Below are 21,904 nucleotides of genomic sequence, written 5' to 3'. Positions count from 1 at the left end.
CTTCCAAAGAGCTACAAGAAAAGACAGGAAAGAGGGGCAGGTGAAGATGGGGTGGGAAGCCACAAGGAAAAGCAGGTGTTGAGTAGAGCCCAGAGAATCAGTGCACATATTCTTATGCCAGATTGCCTGGGTTCGAATCTACCACTTACAAATTATGTACCTTCACTGAATGACTTAGTCTTTCAATGCCTCCGTGTTTTTCATTTGTAAAATGAGTTTTAAGGGAGAAAAAAATGAGTTATACAATGTGTATAAACTCATAGAGTAAGCACCATATGAATGTTGTTTGCTTACCACTGCTAGCACCATCTTGATATCAGCGTGAGGATTACATAAGCTCCAAGGGTGCAAGGAAATCTGAAGCAATGTTCTTAAGAATCCACTGAAGCAATAAATAAATAAATAAAACCTGAGGCTTCAATGACGTGGCTGAACTTCAGGATCATTCTGCCCTCTACCCTGCGGTGCAGCCTGTGATGTGGGATTCTAAACTCCCTAACTGTTCAAGCCTTATTGTTTGGATTAAGTTTTCTGTTAATCCAAACACTTGGATTGGTTTGATGCACTTGCAGCCAAATGCATCAACCTGACACATTAAAACTGGTATAGGGCTGTCAAAGCTGTCTGAAACCATGGAATCTTTAAAAAAAAAATTTAATAACGTGAGTAAAAAAACGAATGTTTTCTACTAAAAAATGAAAGCATTTTAGATAAGGTTAAAGTCCTTTCTGATTAAGCATCTCCAATCCTTATGCACCTCTTTTCCCATCCCCAGAGGTAACCGCAAGTGTACATCTCTTCCATGTGTTCTTTTATAATTTTTTATTTACTTACATAAATAGATATCTGTATCCAAGGAATATACATAGCATTGTTTGTATATGTGTTAATATAAGTAGTTTTATATTGTTGTCAAGTTGCTTCTTCAGTCAACAATGCGTTTTAGAGAGGCAGCTCTATTAGTATATAGATCAACTTTATTCTTTGTAACTGTTACGAAGTACTTCGAAGTATTAATATTCAACAGCTTATTTAGCCAATCACCAACTGAGGGGCTTTTACGCTCTTTCAGTTTTATTTTGTCTTTTATTTGTTTGTTTTTTGAGACAGAGTCTCGCTCTGTCACCCAGGTCTGAGCGCAATCGTGCTATCTCTGCTCACTGACTGCTGCCTCCCAGATTCAAGTGATTCTCTTGTCTCAGCCTCCTGAGTAGCTGGGTCTACAGGCGTGCACCACCATGCCTGGCTAATTTTTTGTGTTTTTGGTAGAGACGAGGTTCCAACATGTTGGCCAGGCTGGTCTGGAACTCCTGACCTCAAGTGATCCAACTCTCTCGGCCTCCCAAAGTGCTGGGATTACAGGCATGAGCCACTGTGCTTGGCCATATCGTTATGCTTTTTAATCCAGTCAGGCTGTATGTGATTTTCAATGCAGTTGTGTATCTTTTAAAAATATATTTTCTCCTAATTACATGGCCTTGGTATGAGAAAAGAAGAGATGCAGCAGGCACTCAGTTCACCATCTTAAAACCAGAAGTTGTGCCAACAGTGAAATCTTTGTATATCTAAATGTTTTAATGTAAACTTGATTTAGTGTTAAAGTTGTAATAATACGTGTGTATATTAAAATGGTGCTAGAATACACCGAAGTAAAGGGATTATTCATGAAACTATCCAGATAATAGCATTGGAGTGATGGCCTTGGGGATTATAATAAGATTTCCTCTTTTTTACAAAGATTTAATTTAAAGATTAATAAAGCAAACTGCCAATTTCATTGACCATTAATGAAATTAAACCACTAATGAAGTAAAACGATTCATCTAATTTACTAAACTTCATTCAAGTAAATTTAGTAAACTTGAATAAAGTCTATTAAATTCAAATTGATGAGATTAGGTTATTTCTGAACTGACACAGAATGGCAGCAGTAATTTACTAGACTTTATTCAAGTTTCAGAGATAACCTAATCTCATCAAGGTTCTATTTTCTTGTGTATTGTCACATAGCACTCTTATATTCATTTGTTACTATGTCTACCCAAGTACTAAAAAAGCAGTGATTAACATTTATTTATCTTTTGGTAAATTCATTTATCTAATTTACTATTCATTAGTAAGTGATGAATAGTAACCTATTCATTGAGTTTACTAAACTTCATTCAAGTTTAGTAAATTCCTCCATTTAGTAAATTCAGTAAGTTCATCTAATTTATTAAACTTGGATGAAGTTTAGTAAATTTACTTGAATGCCCTTTAAGATGACTCTGATGATGGTGATGGATTCAAGATGGCAATAAACTCTTTGACACTTCCCATCAAGAGGTATGGTTAGTTTCACCTCCTCTTGAATCATGGCTGGCCTGTGACTAACACAGAATGGCAGAAGTAATTTACTAAACTTTATTCAAGAAAATAAAATGTGTGTGTATTAAAATGGTGCTGGAATACTCCAAAGTATTATGTGGATAGTTCATGAAACTATCCACATAATAACATTGGGGTGATAACCTTGAGGGTTATAATAAGATTTTCTCTTTATTCAAGTTTAGTAAATTACTCCAATTTAGTACAGAGTTTAGTAAATTTACTTGAATTTAGTAAATCTGATGAATAGTTTACTCTTCATCATTTACTAATGAATAGTAAATTAGACAAAAGTATTTATCAAAAGATGTATAAATGTTAATCATTGCTTTTCTTACACTTAGTAACAAACGTACTACTGACAAAAGAATACAAGAGTGCTATGTGACAACACACAAGAAAATAGAACCTGAGTTCAGAAATAACCTAATCTCACCAATTGGAACCATGAAAAGAATTCAGCAATTTTACAAAATTTCAAAGCCTAAATGTAATTTGGAAAAAGCTTCCAAGTACCCACAGCTTATACAAAACAGTTAGGAAACTCACTCTCCATTTTAATAATTTTCAAACTATTTTTAGCTGTGTCTCTGTGGCTCCTACAGTGACCTTTGGAGCCACTTGGGAAGATAAGGAATGGGAAAGAGAAGAGTGTGGCTTCACCTGTGCCCTTACCTCAACCAAACAACAACACTTTTCATGCCTTCTAAATAAGGTTTTACTTGAAAAACTAATTCGGCTACCAAAAGAAAGAGAGATAATCTGATCTACCATTTCTATCTCCAGTAAAGCTAATCTTAAATCCTTTATAGGCACATAACACATATCCTCTTTCAAAAGGCTTCAGAAAAGGGAATTTCTTTCACATCTCAGAGATGTTCATATCTTGATTAAGAAATTCTTCAGTGTTTTCAACCCAGTTCCTTTACACTCAGCTTTCTCTGGTCATGCAACAATGTTATAGCAACCCTCATGTATCTGAAGACGATTATTTGGCTGCCTCTCAGCCTTCCCTGCTTCAGGCCAAATCAAACCTACTTCTTTTAATCCCTCTGTACAGATCCTACTTCCCAACATTTTAATCATCTCGTGAGGTCCTCTTCTCTCTGAAACTTCCCCAAATTTCTTATATCCCTCTCCAATTATTGAAGTGAAAAAAAAAGTACCATAAAGTTGAGCACAATGGAAAAGAAAAGCCATCCTTCCACATAGCTCCTTTGAGCTTTAATTTGGTTCTTCTCCTGCCCTTCAAGATCACTTTGATGATGGTGGTGGATTCAAGATGGCAACAAACTCTTTGATACTTCCCATCAAGAGGTATGATTAGTTTCATTTCCTCTTGAATCATGGCTGGCCTGTGACCAACACAGAATGGCAGAAGTAATACTCTGCAAGGTTGGCCTCCACCTTTTACAGGATTGGCAACTTCCACCTTGGCTTCTTAGAACTCTTGCTCTGGCACAGGCAAGCCAGCATGTAAAAACTCAGACCACCCTGAGATCTCCATGGTGTGAGGAAGCCCAAGCTAGCAACGTGGAGAGGCTACTATGGAGAGTGATGATCCACCAGCCCTCAGGTCTTCCAGCCATGTCAACCTTCAAAATCATGAGATAATACTGAATGCTGTGTTATGCCACTGTGTTTTCAGGTGGTTTATTATACAAAATAACCAGAATGACAGGCCTTTTTGTTTTTCAACTTTATGATTTGCTTTCCCTTCCCCCTTCCAGAGATCTTCCCAGACATTGGCATTAAAGGGCCCTAAAACTAAAGAGGTGCAGCCTAAGTGTTCTACCATGAATTAACCCTATCATATCTACAAAAAAAGTGATGATTTCCCCTGCTTACCCTCTAGTTTTCTTGCTTTGTGTCTTTTAAAAAATCCTTTTACAAGAATATCTCAACAAACAGTTCCCACAATGAGAATTTCTCTGTGTGTATATATTCTGCTTTCCTTAAACCATCTTCCTGTCTTCCAATTATAGCCTATTTCCAAAGCTGTCCAAGTTCTGTGACGTTGTAGATGAAGTTACAATGTCTGGCACGTTTTTTAAGTAAAGCAGCATGCTTGTACTATTCAATATTAACAAGGATTTTTAATTCTATGAAGAAGATCTATAACTTAGGGGCTTTCCTGGGTCACAAAGGAAATTATAGCTGGGGAATGATGTTGCCAGTTTAAAACCCAGGTGTTTTAATTAATTTGCAGGTTAGAAGATACTATCAACAAGAACAAGGAATGTAGGCAGTTTCTTTGAACTGAGCTCATTTGAATACTGCATACTTGCAGAGAATCATTCATTTGTGCACAGAGGTATAATCATCCTTCCAACGGTGTGACCAGGAGCCAGGGACACAGAAGAGACAAGGTCATCCTTCCCCACCTGGCAGCGGAGTTTTGTTGTTGCACCCCAAGAATGGCAAATAATAGAAAACAAATTTAAGTTTCAAAGTTCCCCTCACTATACATTATCTGAGAATCCAGTTTGACAATAACGTATCATAGAAATGACAAGAAAAAGTTCAGAAACCAAGCACTGAACTTCTCCTAGCAGTCTTAAATCAGTCTAAATCAGATCGATTTAGGGGTTTGGTTGCTCAGATGGAGTAGGACGTAAGACCCACGGGATAACTGGTATCCTGTTGCCTCATGGAAAAGGTTGCCTGGATTTGTCTACCTGAATAAAGTGACGCAGAAAGAAAACAAATAAATGGGACACAGTATTAGTATCAGCAATAGTGAGCAGCATCAAAAAATATCTATTCTAAGTAATTGTTAAAAAAAAATGGTAACTTTTATTTTAGGTTCAGGGGTACATATGCCGGTTTGTTACATAGGTAGACTCTTGACTCAGGTATGTCTTCTTTTGATGTCTTTTTGTGTCCTTTGCCCACTTTTCAATGGGGTTGTTTGGTTTTTGCTTGCATGTTTAATTTCCTTGCAGATTCTGGATATTAGACCTTCATCAGATGTATATTTTGCAAACATCTTCTCCCATTCTGCAGGTTGCCTGTCTTACTCTGTTGAAAGTTTCTTTTGCTGTGCAGAAGCGCTTTAATTTGTCAATCTTTTTCTTTTGTTGTAATTGCTTTTGGCATTTTAATCATGAAATCTTTGCCAGTTTGTATGTCCAAAATGGTATTTCATAGGTTATCTTCTAGGTTTTTATAGTCTTAGGTTTTACATTTAAATCTTTAATCCATCCTGAGTTGATTTTTACATACTGTGAAAGGAAGAGGTCCAGCTCCAATCTTCTGCATATGGCCAGCCAGTTATCCCAGCACCATTTACTGAGTAGGGAGTCCTTTTCCCATGCTTGTTTTTGTCAGCTTTGTCAAAGATCATAGGTGTGTGACTTTATTTCTGGGCTCTTACAGAACTAGAAAAAAACTATTCTAAAATTCATATGGGACCAAAAAAGAGCCTGAACAGCCAAGGCAATCCTATGCGAAAAGAACGAAGCTGGAAGAATCACACTGCCTAACTTCAAACCATACTGCAAAGCTACTGTAAACAAAACAACATGGAACTGATACAAAAACAGACATGTTGACCAATGTAAGTACTTTTTAAAGCTTATCATTTGTCTTATAATTTAGTTACTATACTTTATTTACGTATTGTATGTTATTTATTGTATAGCATATTATTATGTACATGTATTTATATTTACGATTATTTTTTAACTTACAGAAGTTTTATTTATTCAGACACATAGATCCATTTTCTCCGTTAGGGTTTCCATCTTTTTTTTTTTTTGAGATGGAGTTTCGCTCTTTTTACCCAGGCTGGAGTGCAATGGCACGATCTCGGCTCACCACAACCTCTGCCTCCAGGGTTCAGGCAATTCTTCTGCCTCAGCCTCCTGAGTAGCTGGGATTACAGGCACGCGCCACCATGCCCAGCTAAATTTTTGTATTTTTAGTAGAGACGGGGTTTCACCATGTTGACCAGGATGGTCTCGATCTCTTGACCTCATGATCCACTCACCTCAGCCTCCCAAAGTGCTGGGATTGCAGGCTTGAGCCACCACGCCTGGCGGGTTTCCATCTTTGATACAGACAGTTACCAAAGAGCCACCTTCCATAAAGTGCTTGTAGCCATGGTCTCTCTTCCTGGAGAAAGTCCATCTTTAGGGTGAGTGGATCTTACACTAGGCTTCTGAGTTGACATTATCTAGCAGTGGGGACTACATTAAAACTTCACTTATTTTATTGGCCAAGACAGGTACACATGCTCCTTTAATTTGGTTGCCTTTGGTGGACATGCTTTGTGCTTGGCCCTGGGACCCTGGGACCTCCCCAGCCCCATTATTTTTGCACCTGGCCAATTCTCACTGAAGTTACCCACTGGGCCCTCGCAGGCATGTGCATAGGAAGCCTGGCTGCACAGAACCTCCTAACCTGAGAAGGACCAGAACCCATTCAGAAAAATCCAAGGGAAGTACTCTGACCCAGCTAAAGTAGCTATGGCTAGAAGGTTGGGGTCTGTTTCCAGAAGAAAGCAGAGAGAGGAAAAGGAGCGAAGCAGAGCAGAGCTATAGCTCAGTCTGTATTGCTCCTGCTGCTAGACCCGCCAAGTATGTCATGAGTCCAGCTCTCTAAAACAGGACCTGATTGAGCGGGCTAGCCACTATTATTCCAGATAGGCAGAGACAGGTATAACTACATAAGCTATTGATCAGCTAGAGAATGACATTTTTAGGTCCAGTGCCCTCCCTGAGTCTAATCCTCAGAATTCAACAGGGCAGGTCCTTGGAATATAAGCATGGTGGCCTCCACATGAGGAAGTGCTCAGAAGGGGCTGTGGGTTTGGTAAACATCCTTTGGCTTTGTCTGAGTGAGCATTGTAACCAGCATGCATCTGCTTAACAGGTCCAATATGTCACTTACAATCTGCCAAGCAGTATACTAATCATACTGTTGTACTTAATTGTCTTAATAGCTTTTGAGGTGAGGATTGTTGTTGTCATTTTCTAAGTTACAAAAGTTACAGTATATACAACTATGAAATGATTACACATGAGAGCAACCCGATAGGTTAAACTCTTAGGACAAGACTTTGGAATGTGGCTTGTATCATAAGATCACAGTAAGTACTGTTATCAACTCAATTCAGTAACACAGAGTGATCTTAACTCTCCAGCAATGCACAATAATTTAACACTCACCCAATCCTAAACAAGGTCATGGCTAACGGCAGCACAAACACCTGGCAGATTCAGTACCAAAAGCAACATCGTGAGATTAAGTATCAAAGAGTTCCTAAGGCGGTCCTCTTAGTCCGTTCAGGCTGCTATAACAAAATGCCATAAACTAGGTGGCTTATAAACAACAGAAATCCTTTTCTCACAGTTCAGGAAGCTAGGAAGTCCAAGATCGAGGTGCTAGCAGATTCAGTGAAAGTCAGTTTTTCATTGTGTCCTGAAATGATTGAAAGGAAGAACTCTGGTCTCTTCAGCCCCTTATAATATAAGGGTCCATCTCCATGACCTAATCACATTCAAAAGGCCCCACCTCCCAATACCATAACCTGGGGAGTTAGGATTTCAACATATGAATTTTTGTAGAAGAGACATAAACATTTAGACCATAACAGACTTTATGTCTAAAAATCCAAAAATTTGCAGAAGGAAGTATGGATTTTATTAAATGAAAATCTTGGTAAAATAAGTAATTCACTACCAAGTCTCCTACATTAGTCTCATCGGTAAGAATGAGAAATAATCAGTCATTGCCTCCCAGCTATCTCTCATAAACCCTACAGGTTGGCCAGCCCCATGATTTAGTAAACTAAGGAGTCCATGGAAATTCGATAGTGTTATGTTCATAATTAGTTCTAAAACTAGAAGACTGGAGTAAGATGCATGAGGAGGACGAGGTTCCATAAACCTAATAGATATGGTAGAAATGGGTTCTACCCTAAGGAGAACATGGATACACAGTAACCGAAAAGCTGCCATCTCTGAAAACATTTCATAAGCCTTTAGAAAAGCCGAGCCAGGGAGATTTTATAGACAGTCTGAATTTCTTTTTTATTTTATTTTATTTTGTTTTTTTTTAAGAGATAGGGTCTCACTCTGTCACCCAGACTGGAGTGCAGTGGTGTGAGCACAGCTCACTGCAGCCACGAACTCCTAGGCTCAAGTGACTCTCCCACTTCAGCCTCTGGAGTAGCTAGGGCTATGCACCATGGCTGGCTATTTTTTATTTTTATTTAACTAATTATTTTTTTGTAGAGATGTGGGTCTCACTGTGTTTCCCAGGCTCGTCTCGAATTCTAGGCCTCAAATGATTCTCCTGCCTCAGCCTCCCAAATTCCTAAGATTACAGGCATGAGCCACCATGCCCAACCACTGTCCAAATCTCGCAGAGGAAATATTTCTATCCAGAATAGGGATGCCGGGACCTCTAATAACTTACGCAACAAAATGTAGCCTCTCTAGACTGCACACCTCACTCGCTAGTCACAAAGTTAGCATCTGTCAGATCTCTGCTGTCCATTCTGGGGAAGAATTATGCCACAGCTAATTCTTATTTTAGTATGTTCACCTTTTACATTATGAAAATGGTTTGAGTTAATGTAAGAAAATTTAGAAGATAATATTAGAGAGAAGAATAAAAGAAATAACCCGTAGTCCCACTACCCAGACAACTACCTTCTTCTTCTTCTTTTTTAAGAGATGGAGTTTCACTATGTTGCCCAGGCTGGTAGGGAGCTCCTGAGCTCAGGCAATACACCTGCCTCAGCCTCCCAAAGTTCTATCATTACAGGCTCGAATACCGCTCCCAGCCTCCGTTACCCAGGTAATTACTATTAAACTTTTTAATGCAGGTTAAGCATCCAAAATTCAAAAACCCAAAATGCAAATGCTCCAAAATCTGAAACTTTAGAAGCACTGACGTGACACTCAAAGGAAATTCTCATTTTGAGTTTTTTTGATTTTGGATTTTTCAGTTTGGGATGCTTAGCCGGTAAGTATAAGGCAAATATTCCAAAATCCAAAAAAATCCAAACTCCAGAACAGTTATTGTCCAAGCATTTAAGATAAGGGCATTCAACCTGTAATAGGGTCCTTTCTGATCTCTCTTCCACATACATAGTTTTGGTTTATTGGTTCTGTTTATTTTATACATTGCAGTAGCTGGCCAAAATATTCACTTAGCATGCTTCTTTCTTTTTTCACTTAAAATCATACCACACGTGTCTCCCTATGTGGTTATGTAAGCTTCCTAAACACTGTCTTGAATGGCCACATGAATTCCTAATCCCGGGTCAGCTCCTCCCTGCAACCCCAGTCTTCCCAGGCCAGCTCCACTCAGAGTCAGCTGGTCTGTGCTTAAAAAAGGCAAGCTCATTTCATCATAAAACAGCCCTGTCTAGAAAGGGAAATCTGCTGCCCCCAAACTCCTAATGCATTTCATTACCTTCGAATTATCAGTTTGGAATTATTCACATCACTGCCCTTAATTATCCACCTCACTGCCTTCTTCATTAGCATGGAGGGTGGATCCCAGGCTGGGCTGTATTCTCTTCAGAGCCTCAGTCACTTCTGATTAGTGAGTTGCTTAGAAAATGGCCTTAGCTCAAGCAGGCCACTGCCAGTTAGTGTCCTGCACCGGCAAAGTGTTTCATTTATATTCTGTGTCTGGGTCAGCGAGAAGGCGATGGGTTAGCAGGGTGGGGGATGGAGGCAGTGAGGGATGGCCAGGCTTGGGGCTGCTCTGGCCCTTACCTTCTACCTCTCCTCTGTTTCTTTCTCTCTCTCTCTCTCTCTCTCTCTCTCTCTCTCTCTCTCTCTCTCTCTCTCTCTCTCTCTCTCTCTCTCTCTCTCCTCTCTCCCTCTCCAGCTTTCCCCTCAACAGAAGAAAATAGTTGGGCTCTGGAAGCTAGAGTGTGAGACAATAGCAACCCACAGTCCTATAATACTTGTCATTCCTCCACCTCCCTGGCCCTCCTGCCACTCAAGATGGCCCTGAACAAAAGGCCCCAATCTGACCCCCAAGACAGGCCAAAGCGGATTCAAAGCAGGGATTTGAATCCATTTAGCCTAAGCAAACCCAATGGCCACAAACCAGCCACACTCAATTTACTAACCTCTAAGTCGAGCAGAAGCGTGAGTTTTCTTTTCCTTCTTTTTTTAAATAGGAGTCAAGTAAACTGGTTTCTCACATGTCTGTACAGTATTTTTAAAGGCTTCAGACAGGACATAAACACAGCCTTGAAAGTAAAACAGAACCATAACAATACTCTACCATCATTCAGCATGAGCTCCTGTCAAAAGCACTTTATTTAGAAATGGTACACCTTTGCAAACTCTCTACCACTTAAAAGGAATCCCGGGTAGATAGACAGGTTTTATTTTCTTAAACATTAGCCTGTAAATGCTATTGCTGAGTGTTGCTTTTTCAAAGGCTGGCAATATTATAACCAATTGGTTTGGTTCCCATCTTATTGCTCAGAAATATGTACGTGAAATATCCTGTCCCAGGACTGGGCTTGTTGCTCCCAGCTGGGACAGTCAGAGGCTGTTTGCTCCCCAGTCCCAAGGCGAACAGAGGCTCCTTGTCTGGAAGGAGCCAGCCAGGAAGTGCCTGCTGCTCTAGTGTAAACGTGGACATTCACTTAAGAAGTCAGGCTGTCTAGAGGATGAACGCTGATCAAACAGGATGGAATAATTAGGACAGAGAGTTGTGACAGTGACAAATAGGAAAGTGTAGGGCATATTTGAGCTGGAGGCTGCTTCTGGGGCCACCATTTGTCTAAAATTTCAGCAGGATTGTTTTAGGGAATTTAAGGAAGTGACCGATTTGTACAATAGAATATTTGATCTTCAGGAAAAATGTTCTTAACTTTTCTGAGTCACCCCCTACTAATAGAAACTACTGAAAAGCTGCTCTGTGGTCATTTCTTCCATTGATCACACTGGTCAATGCAGGTTTCTAATTGTCTCACTCATATATTTACATACTTGTTTATTCATTTTTGTAATCAGATATTTATTAAGTACAAACTAAGTGCTAGGCTTCTTAAGTTGGAAATAACTTGGGGAAATAATTTGGGAAGATGCCCACTGGTCCTGGCAGAGCCTTGGCATTCTCTTATCCTCTGTCTCTACCTCTCCCTCTCACGTGCACACACACACACGCACACACACACGCACGCACACACACACTATATGCTCTATCACTTTATCAAGCTCTTACTAGGAAGCATGCATGCTGCCAAGTACTTTATATACATTATCGTCTTTAATCCTCATGGCAACCATAAGCAGGAAAAATTGTTTTCCTACTTTTCTGTTTTCTTGGAGATGGAGTCTCACTCTGTTGCCCAGGGAAGAGTGCAGTGGCGCCGTCTCGGCTCACTTCCGCCTCCTGGGCTCAAGCGATTCTTCTGCCTCATCCTCCCAAGTAGCTGGGACTACTGGCACACACTGCCACGCCTGGCTAATTTTTGTATTTTAGTAGAGATGGGGTTTCACCATGTTGCCCAGGCTGGTCTCGAACTCCTGAGCTCAGGCAATCAGCCTGCCTTGGCTTCCCAAAGTACTAGGATTACAGGCATGACCCACCAAGCCAGACCATCTGTTTCTAATTTTCTAGTTGAGGAAATTCAGGTTCCCAGAGGTTATGTAGTTTGCCCAAGATTACACAACTCACAGGTGGCAAAGTTAGGATGTAAAACAAAGTCTGACTGATTCCAAAGTCTGTGCTTTTCGATCCACTGCACGATAATGGCCTCTTTGTGCTCACTAAACACGGTGATGACCCCAGCAGCCAAAGATCTGACTTCCGCAATCTCCCACATGCCCACGAGGTGCCCTTTGAAAGAGTGGACACCTGAGACAGTGGGAAAGGCCAAAGGTGTTGCTACAAAACTTCTTCAGAAAAAGTACATTTTCATGCCAGATCCTAGAAAGTTCAAACTGGAGGGGACCTTGAAATTTCTCTATCCTGAATAACCTCAGATTCACCAACAGAAGAATGGGCTTCGTGAAATGGTATATTCATGTCATGGAACATTATACAGAACAAACCAGAGCCACATGCATCAACATGAATTAGCCTCAAACACATGATAGTAAATTGTAAAAAGGTACCTTGAAGAATAATATGAATAGTCATAGCACTCAAGTGTAGAAACCAGTAAGATGATCCTATACATTGTAAACCGGTCTAGATATAATATAAAATATACATGGAATGATAAACTCCAGCAATGATTAATGGATAATGATTATTTTTAGGGGTGGAGGAAAGAGAATAAGATTAGGGAGGGGGTTCAAAAGAGGCTGCAAAATTATCTTCAAGCATATAAAGAAGTCATCATGGAAAGTAATAGGATTTATTAGAGTGGGCGGTAGGTACACATGTAATTATTACATTATTCTCTGTGATTTTTCTGCTGGAAATATTTCATAAATTTTTACCTAATTTTACAAGAAAAGAAACAGAGGTCCAGCAAGGTCAACTACTGGCCCAAGGTCACACAGCTAATGATGGAGGTAGCATTAAAACACAGCTCCATGTTCTCCGTGGCTTCTGCTCTGCCTTTCAGTACCTAGTGCATTCGCTGGGGTTCCTGCTCAAGCACTACAATTTAAGAATTGTGAAGCCACTGAGTACCAAATGGACTGGCTGACTCTCTTCTCCATGATTCATGTTTCCAGGCTCCTAGTTCTCAGGCCCCTTTAATACTTGGTGACCTTGAAACTGGAAGTTCAGAGAACCAAAAAGCCACCAGCCAAATGGGTAGAAGGATCATGAACCGCAATTCTAAAAAGTTTGGTGAGCTGCTTCCCCAGATATTATAAACATCATAGATGTTTCCAACTGGAATACAGAAGAGGAGGAGAAAGGACAAACAGCCCGCAGAGATAGGACAGCTGAGAGTGACAACAGAGAAAAAAAAACGTTAAATAAAAAAGACTTGTAGTCCTGGCAATTAATTCATTAAAAATAATTTAAATTTAAAATGTTTGGAGTCAGTGGATCTCACATCTGGGTGCGCAGAAGAGTCACCAGAGAAGCTTTTCCAAAAACGTTCCTATCTGAGTCCCATTCTATCAAATTTCACTCCGTTGTTGTGGGACTAAGCTGAAGGAAAGTTCCAGTAACATATACTCTTTTTTATTCATTTATTTGGCAAACAAGTTAACGGTAATGACTCCAAGTTATCCTGATCAACGGCATTATTAGGCCTTAAGAATGACCAATTTAAGGCTTATGAATGATACACAAAACGGATTGGCCAGCCCTCACGTCCACAACCCATGAGTCTCGGCTCCTGGTTTCGATCGCCTTGGCAAAAATCTATACACATTTCGAAGTCTGGAGTCCCAAAACAGAAATTAGCAGGCATGAAGCTTCACTACCCAAATAGCAAAAGTCAAAAGCTATAGAACTTCTAAAAATCTAAGTGTGGACCATGAATTTCATAAACTTTTTCCTGAGCCTATTGAGTTAAAAGGCATAATAATCATTGTTATTATAATCAAAGTTGCCATTTCTTGAGCACCTCTTCTGTGTGCTAGTGCCAAATACTGTGCTAAATAGATACGATTATACCCATATTACAGGTGAGAAATCTGAGGTCATCTAACTTGCGCCAAAACACTTACTTAGTAGTGCTGAAGTTAGAATTTTAGCTGTGCCTATCTGATGCACAAATCTATGTTTTGCCTGTTATGTAGCAGCAATTCTCATTCATCACACCTGCACAATTACACACACACACATACACACACACACACACAGAGAGAGAGAGAGAGAGAGAGAGAGACTGCTATCTTTCTTCTTGATCACCTTTTCCAGGTCAGTTTCACTGAGTGTTTAAAATACCTGAGAAGAGGAGGTTCATTAAAGCTAGAAGAATAATACAAGGATACCTACCTTACCTTAAAAAGAAAAAAAAAAGTTCCTGAAAAAAATCTATAAAATCAATTTCTACAAAACAAATTAAATTTTTCCATTTGTGATTCCAGAGATGTATGCTTACAAAATGTTTTGACCTAATGAGAAATATTGTAGTTTAATACTGAAACATCCTTCATTTCCGATAAGGAGTGAGAAGCTTGCCCTTTGTTACTGAGAAACCAAGCTCAGCTCAGCCTGCCAAAATCTAAAGCATTTTTAACATCCCCTGTGCCCACACAACCCACCCTAGCTCTGCCTAGATCTGAAGGAGTCCTGGCACCTAAATCCCATTTCTTCAACCAAGATGATTACCTATAGCCCTTGCTGGTTTACTAAGGACTAAAACAGCAGATCTGTCAAAGAGCGAGAAAGTTTATGATGTTTCCTACCAGTCCTCCAGGGCACTGGAGTCACAATCCAGCCCAGAGCTCTTTCTTCTGGAGTGAAGTCTTTGTGCACTTCTGGCACTTACAGATCAATCCAGCATCTGGTGACTGTCAGACAGTCAACTGCAGGGATGCTCTAATACAAATCACTTGCAGGGCCTCAGGGGTTCTGAAGTCAGGGATTCTTCTCCCTGAGAAGAAAAGCAAACGCATCAGACTCTCCTTATGTTCAAATCCTTGTAAGTCTGCCTTCTACAGTGGGACCCTTCTCTGCCAAATAAAACATGAACTCTATAGACATGCTTTTGGTGTTTTTTAACAGGAACTATTAAGAAACACTTCCAAGGCTGAGCGCGGTGGCTCACGCCTGTAATCCCGGTACTTTAGGAGGCTAAGGTGGGTGGGTCATGAGGTCAGGAGATAGAGATCAGCCTGGCCAATATGATGAAGCCCTGTCTCTACTAAAAAATACCAAAATCAGGAGGCGGAGCCAAGATCGCGCCACTGCACTCCAGCCTGGGTGACAGAGCCACACTCCGTCACAAAAAAGAAACATTATCTTACACAAATAAAGGATCCTAATTAGTACTCTTATATCATCTGAATAAAGTCCTCTTCTGATAAGCAAAATTTTGAGTCTTCACTAAGTTGTAAAATTGTATTAAAAGAAAATGTTCCATGTACTCCTCCATTGACCCTCCCTCAGTGCTGGAAGCACATCATGTCTGTCCAATCATAAGTATAGAGAGCAAATAAAAGGTGACAGGGATCACAGAGATTTAGAGCATGATAGGTGTTTAATAAGTGCTTTGTGATTGATTGATTGATTATTTGAATTCTACATTCTGCCTTCCTTGATTCAGCCTCTATGTTGGGTTTTTATGGCATTTCCATCTCCCACAACTGTGCACCTCCCCAAGATACTCACTGTCCCTGTCTCCACAGTTATTGTGAGTTGTCTAGATGTGGTTTGGAAGGGTTTATTTGTTTTTTGTTTTTGAGACAGAGTCTCGCTCTGTAGCCCATGCTGGAGTACAGTGATTTTAGCTCACTGCAACCTCCGCCTCCCGGTTTCAAGCAATTCTCCTCCCTCAGCCTCCCAAGTAGCTGGGACCACAGGCGTGTGCCACCATGCTTGGCTAATTTTTGTATTTTTAGTATGGGCAGGGTTTCACCATGTTGGCCAGGCTGGTCTTGAACCCCTAACCACAAGTGATTTGCCTGCCTCGACCTCCCAGTAAATTCAGTTTGGATGAATCTATTCACTACTGGACTAGATAATGAAGCAGTTAAAGACCAAAAAACGTATTTAAAAAATAACAAAAGCACAATAACAAAAGACTCCAGGAATAAGCAAGACTTCAACAAAACAGTCCACTAACACTTGAAAGAGACATGCAGGGTCTAACTCCACTCCCTCGTGCACCAGCATCACTGCAGCTTGCAGTAGCCACTCAAAAGGATCACGATCACGATGCTGAACTGCAATGGTCTCTGGCTTCGCATACCCATCTCCTGTGGGTGTAACAACATCCTCTTTGAACCAACGAGGTCCCAGTGTGGGGTTACTTCTGAGTCATACCCTGGGGAAAGTGCCTCCAGTTCAGCCCTTGTGGTGGCCAGAGAGGAGAATTATTGCCTTCTCCACACTAAGGTCCTGGTGAAGCCTCAGAAGAATGTTGTGGAAACAGTTGGCAGATACCTGGAGCTACGTGGCTACGGACAGCTCTGGAATTGCCAGGCTTGCATGGAAAGAGCCCCTTTTTCATCAGCCTGAATGGAATTCTAATTAGTGCAGACCTAGCCCCGACAGACCTAGGATTTCAGATTCAGGAGCAGAAACCAATCTGGTTCCTATCCACTGGAACGCATTTTTGTAATCTGAGCCATCTGAGCACATGCACCCATTTTAAATTTTTCTGATGTTATTAAAAAGAAAAGTGAAAGATAATTTATATTTTTAATTTTCTGGAAAATGCAGAATAACACAATAGAGCAGGGGTTGGCAAACTATGGCCTGAGGTCCAAATCTGACCTATGATGTGTTTTTATATGACCCATAGGCTATAAATGGTTTTTACATTTATAAATAGTGGGCAAAGAAGTCAAAAGAAGGATAGCATTTCATAATATACAAAAGTATATGATATTCAAATTTGTGCTAATAAATACAATTGCATTGGAACACAATGCCCATTCATTACGTATGATCCAACTACTTTTGCATTGCAATGGCAGAGCAGAATTGTTAAAATAGACATTGTATGAACCACAAAGCCCAAAATACTTAGAGAGCCCTTTACAGAAACAGGGAAAGGGCTTTTGCTGACCTCTGGAAAAAAGGAAGAAAGAAAGAAAGAAAAAAAAAAATTTAACTTTCCAAAGCAACATTATTTTCTACATTTCTCCTGTTTGATTTCTACTAATAGAGAAGGCCTTCTGTTACTTTAATTTGTGTGTTTTAAAGCTAATACATTTATCTTAAAAAGAATATAACATAATCACTGTAGAAGTGGAAAGTAGCATGAAAGAATAAAGAATGTGAGCATGGCCAATAATTAATCTCAACATGCAGAGAAACAAATGCTCACATGTTAGTATGTATCCTTTTAATCTTTTTAATACCTCCGTTTCCAGCTTTTACAAAATTTGGCTCATGATATTTTGTATTTTGCTTTCTTACACTTAACTTTAAATTATGAGCATTTCCTGCAAACGTTTTGTTGTTAAAGTCGATGAAAGTAAAACGTTTCTCCCCATTCCTTGAATTCCTTAATATTACTATTATTATTACTATTTTATCACATCGTATGGTCTTTTTCTTAGAATTACAAAGAGCATAGTTAAAGCTAATTTCTGTGAGCTTAGAAGAGAAATTTTGCAGTTTTTTCAAGTTACCAGAACCTTTATGTTCTGCTATATACTTCTGTAAAGAAATAGGACTTTTTTCTTAATGAGCAAACCATCAAAAATACATAGTGCCATAGTTCTCTAGGCTTTTGGTTTTTTCAATCTGACAGGAGGATGAGAAGCTTTCCAATTGGGGTTTTACTTGTTTCTATGTTATTAAGTATAGTATTTCTGCATGCCTATAAGATCTTCCCTGCATCTATGTACAAATATTAATATGAAACAAATCAGACTTGTAAAATCACGCCAATTTCTTCTGTGAGAGCAATTGTTGAAAAGCATTACTAATTACTAAAAGGGTCATGTTATTCTATTATCAAAGGGCATATACTGGAAACAAAAACTGTTTCGAAACCCCACCTACTATCAGGCTATGGTAACGAATAACTATTATATTTAAACCCAGTTATTTCCTTAGGTTTCAGTGGCAAAGATTCAACATGAAAAGACTAAAGGATTTGGGTGGTTGGTGGGGGAACCTATGTTTCCTTGTGCTAACTTTTCTTGCTATCTCAAAAGGAGATTCCCCAAGCTGTTGTTGGAAACAAGCTACTTTGAAAAGTAGTGCCTTCAGTTCCACATATGGCTCTTGTTCTATGAAGAAACCAGAGTTGTCTTTGTTTTACATGACAACTTCTACTCTCCAGATGGAACTGAGGGGCACTGAATCAATTTGAAAAACCAAAGTTTTTACTGTAAGTGATGCATGTCAAGGCACAGGACCTCACTGAGGATAACGAGAGTGTGGAGTTGAATTTGTTTTGGTTCCCTTAACCGCACAGAGGGCAACAAGTTAAGTTTACTGTAGTAAGGACAAACTAGTGATTAGCTGTGATCTGTAAATCTTAGTTCACTGAAACTCTAAAACCTTTAGGCTGTTTATTGCAATCTGTGATTTACATCATCCAAGGAAATAAGGGAAGCAAAGAAAAATGGGGAGAAGGAAGGGAGGGAGGAAAGGAGAGAGGGAGGAAGAAAGGGAGGGTGGGAGACAGGGAGGGAGGGAAGCAAGAAAGTAGAAAGGGAAGAGGAAGGAGAGAAGGAAATAAGAGAAAGCTGTTGGTATATAAGAGCTTTTATTAGCCTCTTTCTGTGTTAATAATGGAACTCGTGCAACTGAGGAATTCTTTGATGATATACAGCCAAGAAGAAGAGTATCAAACTCCTGTTGATTTAAAATATATGCATATTTTCAACTACCACAGGCTCTCTCTTTTTGCTGCCAGATACAGTGATGAAGTTACAGAGATAATTCTTTCCATGAGGAGGAATCAGGGCAAGAAAACACATCTTGAATTGCAGTAAGAATTACTCTAGAATGTGCTACATGATCAGTTTGCTCATCCACAGAGCAGGCAGATAGTGCCACTCTGAGAAGGTGGGAGAGCTAAGGGCTACTCTAAAAGGGTCTGGCATACAGTAGGCCTCCAACAAAGGATTCTGGACTTTGAGTAGCTGGTAGTCAGGACATCTGTGGCTAGCTGAAACAAAAGAATGTCTTTCAGGCCACATGTAAGGAAAGAGCTGATATTGTATAAACCATAGCATGAAATACCTCTCAGAGAGGCTAAGGTAACTTCTGTTAATGGCAGGTATTTTACAAGGTCTTGACAGGAACGGATCAGCCACTTCGTAGTGCAAATACATTCTGAACAAGTTTCTGAGCCCTGTGTACTTTCCGGAAGGAAGACGCACCTTTGCATCTGACTTAGCACCTGCATTATTACCCAGCATCTGAAAACAAAGCCAGCAAAAAGCCAACAGGCAATTGTAAAAATTATTTTCTAATAACTATTCATCACTAACTTCTATCTAAATGTGGCTGGCTCTCTGGGTGGACAGGACAGGTGCCAGGCTGTGGAGAATGGAGGCAAAAGCACCAGTGAAGAGCTGGCGTACTTCAGCCTGAAACTGGAGCGCTGGATTTTGGAGATGAAAGAAAGGTAAGCCTTGAGCATAGCTGGGCAGCAAGAGATAAAGCCAGACTGTGCTCCTCATCTTCATCTGCCACCTCTGTCCTTCAGGGGCTGGTGGCTGGGGAAAGGAATCATAGCCACTGCCAACTCTTTTTCTCTTGGGGACTGTGTGGAATGAACCTTTTGCTTTCCGTTGTTGGTGGGTAATTCTTTGGTCATTAAATTCTAACCACAGGGCCTTTAGAGCAAGCTTGTCCAACCCGCGGCCAGTGGGCCACATACCACCCAGGATAGCTTTGAATGTGGCCCAACACAAATTTGTAAACTTTCTTAAAACATTATAAGATATATTTGCAATTTTTTTTAGCTCATCGGCTATCATTAGTGTATTTTATATGTGGCCCAAGGCAATTTTTCTTCTTCCAATGTGCTCCCAAGGAAGCCAAAATATTGGACAGCTCTGCTTTAGAGGATTCAAACATGAGCCTACATAGAAAAGGAGTGACAAGCTCAGGGTCCTAGTCTGTGGGGTAGAGGGTTCTGGAAATGCTCCCAGCCTCAATAAACCAATAATCATCACAGCTATCTCTGTTGAGTGCTTAATAGGTACTTGGAATATTTTCCTCTTTAATCATCACACCAACTCTGTGAGGTAGACTTTTATTATCCCATGTTACAGGGGAATAAACTGAGACACAGAGGTTAATTAACCAGTCCAAAGTCACTCAGCAGATCCCACAGTGATAGAACCTCTGATTTTGGACTAGCCACATGGCTCCTCAGAATAAAGACTACATTTCCCAGCTGCCCTTGCAGCCAGGTACAGACATGAGAGTAAGATCTGGCCAATGAAATATAAAAAGAAATTATATGATATGGGTAACTTCCTGGACTTGCCTTTAAATAGAAAGTGCTCCCCCACCACCACATTCCCCTCTTCCATACTGCTACTTGGAATATTGATGAAGAAATGAGGCATCTTGAACTTCACGTTTGAAAACCTCATCCTATGGACAATGCAACAAGATTAAATTCCAGGACAGTTGCACAGTGTAGACCACCTCTCTCAGTCCTAGACCACCTATCTCAAACCATTAAGTAAAAAAGAAAATAGCTTTCTAGCTTGCTCAAACCTCCATTATTTATACAGCCAACCTATATCCTAACCTGCTTCATAGCTGAGCTGGAGTTTGAACCCAGTTCTGTCTAATTTCAAAGCCATGCTCTTATCTACCGCATAGTTACAGTTCTAGGTGCTACCATCAGAAGAACAGTGTACGTTATAATGGAAGAAGTATTCGTAATTCCTTCTCCTAAACAGAAGACCACTCTTGACTACTTGATTCTAAAGGATATGGTGTTCTAACTAAAGGGACTCTCTCAGTATGAAGCTCTTATAAAATAAAGTTTGCATGACATTCACAGGCATCAGTAGGGCTGGCTGATGGTCTTCTTGAACTATTCACATTCATGGCTTCTGTTAAACAAAAGGATCTGAAGAACTTGCTTCTTATTTTTTTGATACAATCAAAAGTAAGCAGAGCAAGCCTGGAGAAAACTTTACACAGATTATTTGCAGTTAGCACTCGGTGGCTTGCCAATCTCTACACCTTCTTAGCCTTCCCAGAGGTGATCTCTCCCCTTGTCCCGGCACCCTGGCCCTTTCCTACTGTCTCATCTTCTGCCAAAATAGAAAAGAATCTAACATCTGAAAACCATCATTATCTGTGACATCCCAGCCATCTTTTTCATATACCCTTTTTGCCTAGTCTGACTGTGCCAAGGAAGGTCCTTCTCTTTCTAGGAGGTGCCAACTTTCATTCCCTCCTGAGGTATGCAGTAAACTCCAGGCTCTGCCACTTAACGAGCCGTGCTTACTAGCTGTATAACTATGGTCGAGTCTGTAAAAATCTAAAATAGGAACCATAACAGATATCACAGAGCTGTGGGGTGAATAACACAAGATGACACCTGCAAATTGACCTGGCTTATAATAGACATTCAATAAATGTTCCTCTGCATTTAATTGACTCTCCCTTCCTTTCTCACCCTTTTTCTTCTGAGCACATAAAGCACCATCTCCACATTCTAAGTCATCATTCCTCCTCTTATTTCCCTCTTCTCAACAACCTAAGTAGGTTTTAGACAATACCTTATGTCCCGTAATTGTATCTTATATTTTAAACATCTCAGCACATTAGTAATTCATTGGCCTGAAGGGATGTGGGGAATGCTGGTTATAGGCACCCGTAAAGTACTGCAACTATCGTTGTAAGAGAGTCTGTCTCCAGACTTACAAGTCAGGGATGCTCAGCCTATCAGTGGAATACTCCAGTGTCCTCGCTGTAGCTGTCTGCTGCAGACAGAACAGTAAACACTCCATAAATATGTGCTGAGTAAGTAGAT

The 21,904-nt window shown here is 40.1% G+C and overlaps 1 long non-coding RNA gene across 1 annotated transcript in view; it reads right to left on the bottom strand.

Moving 5' to 3' along the window:
* Positions 1–5,137: 5,137 nt before the first annotated feature.
* The window catches only part of LOC118152324 (uncharacterized), a 132,595-nt gene continuing 115,828 nt past the window's right edge, over positions 5,138–21,904 (bottom strand). Inside the window, exons 4-5 of the long non-coding RNA XR_013533147.1 lie at positions 14,676–14,863; positions 5,138–10,588 (exon numbers count right to left, since the gene is read on the bottom strand). This is a non-coding gene — a long non-coding RNA (uncharacterized LOC118152324). The remainder of the gene's footprint in view (positions 10,589–14,675; positions 14,864–21,904) is intronic.

Source organism: Callithrix jacchus, chromosome 3 (assembly GCF_049354715.1).
Source record: "Callithrix jacchus isolate 240 chromosome 3, calJac240_pri, whole genome shotgun sequence".
In the NCBI taxonomy this organism is placed as follows: domain Eukaryota; kingdom Metazoa; phylum Chordata; class Mammalia; order Primates; family Cebidae; genus Callithrix; species Callithrix jacchus.
Note: the sequence above shows the minus strand (reverse complement) of the source record. Positions and strands in the feature narration are given on the sequence as shown.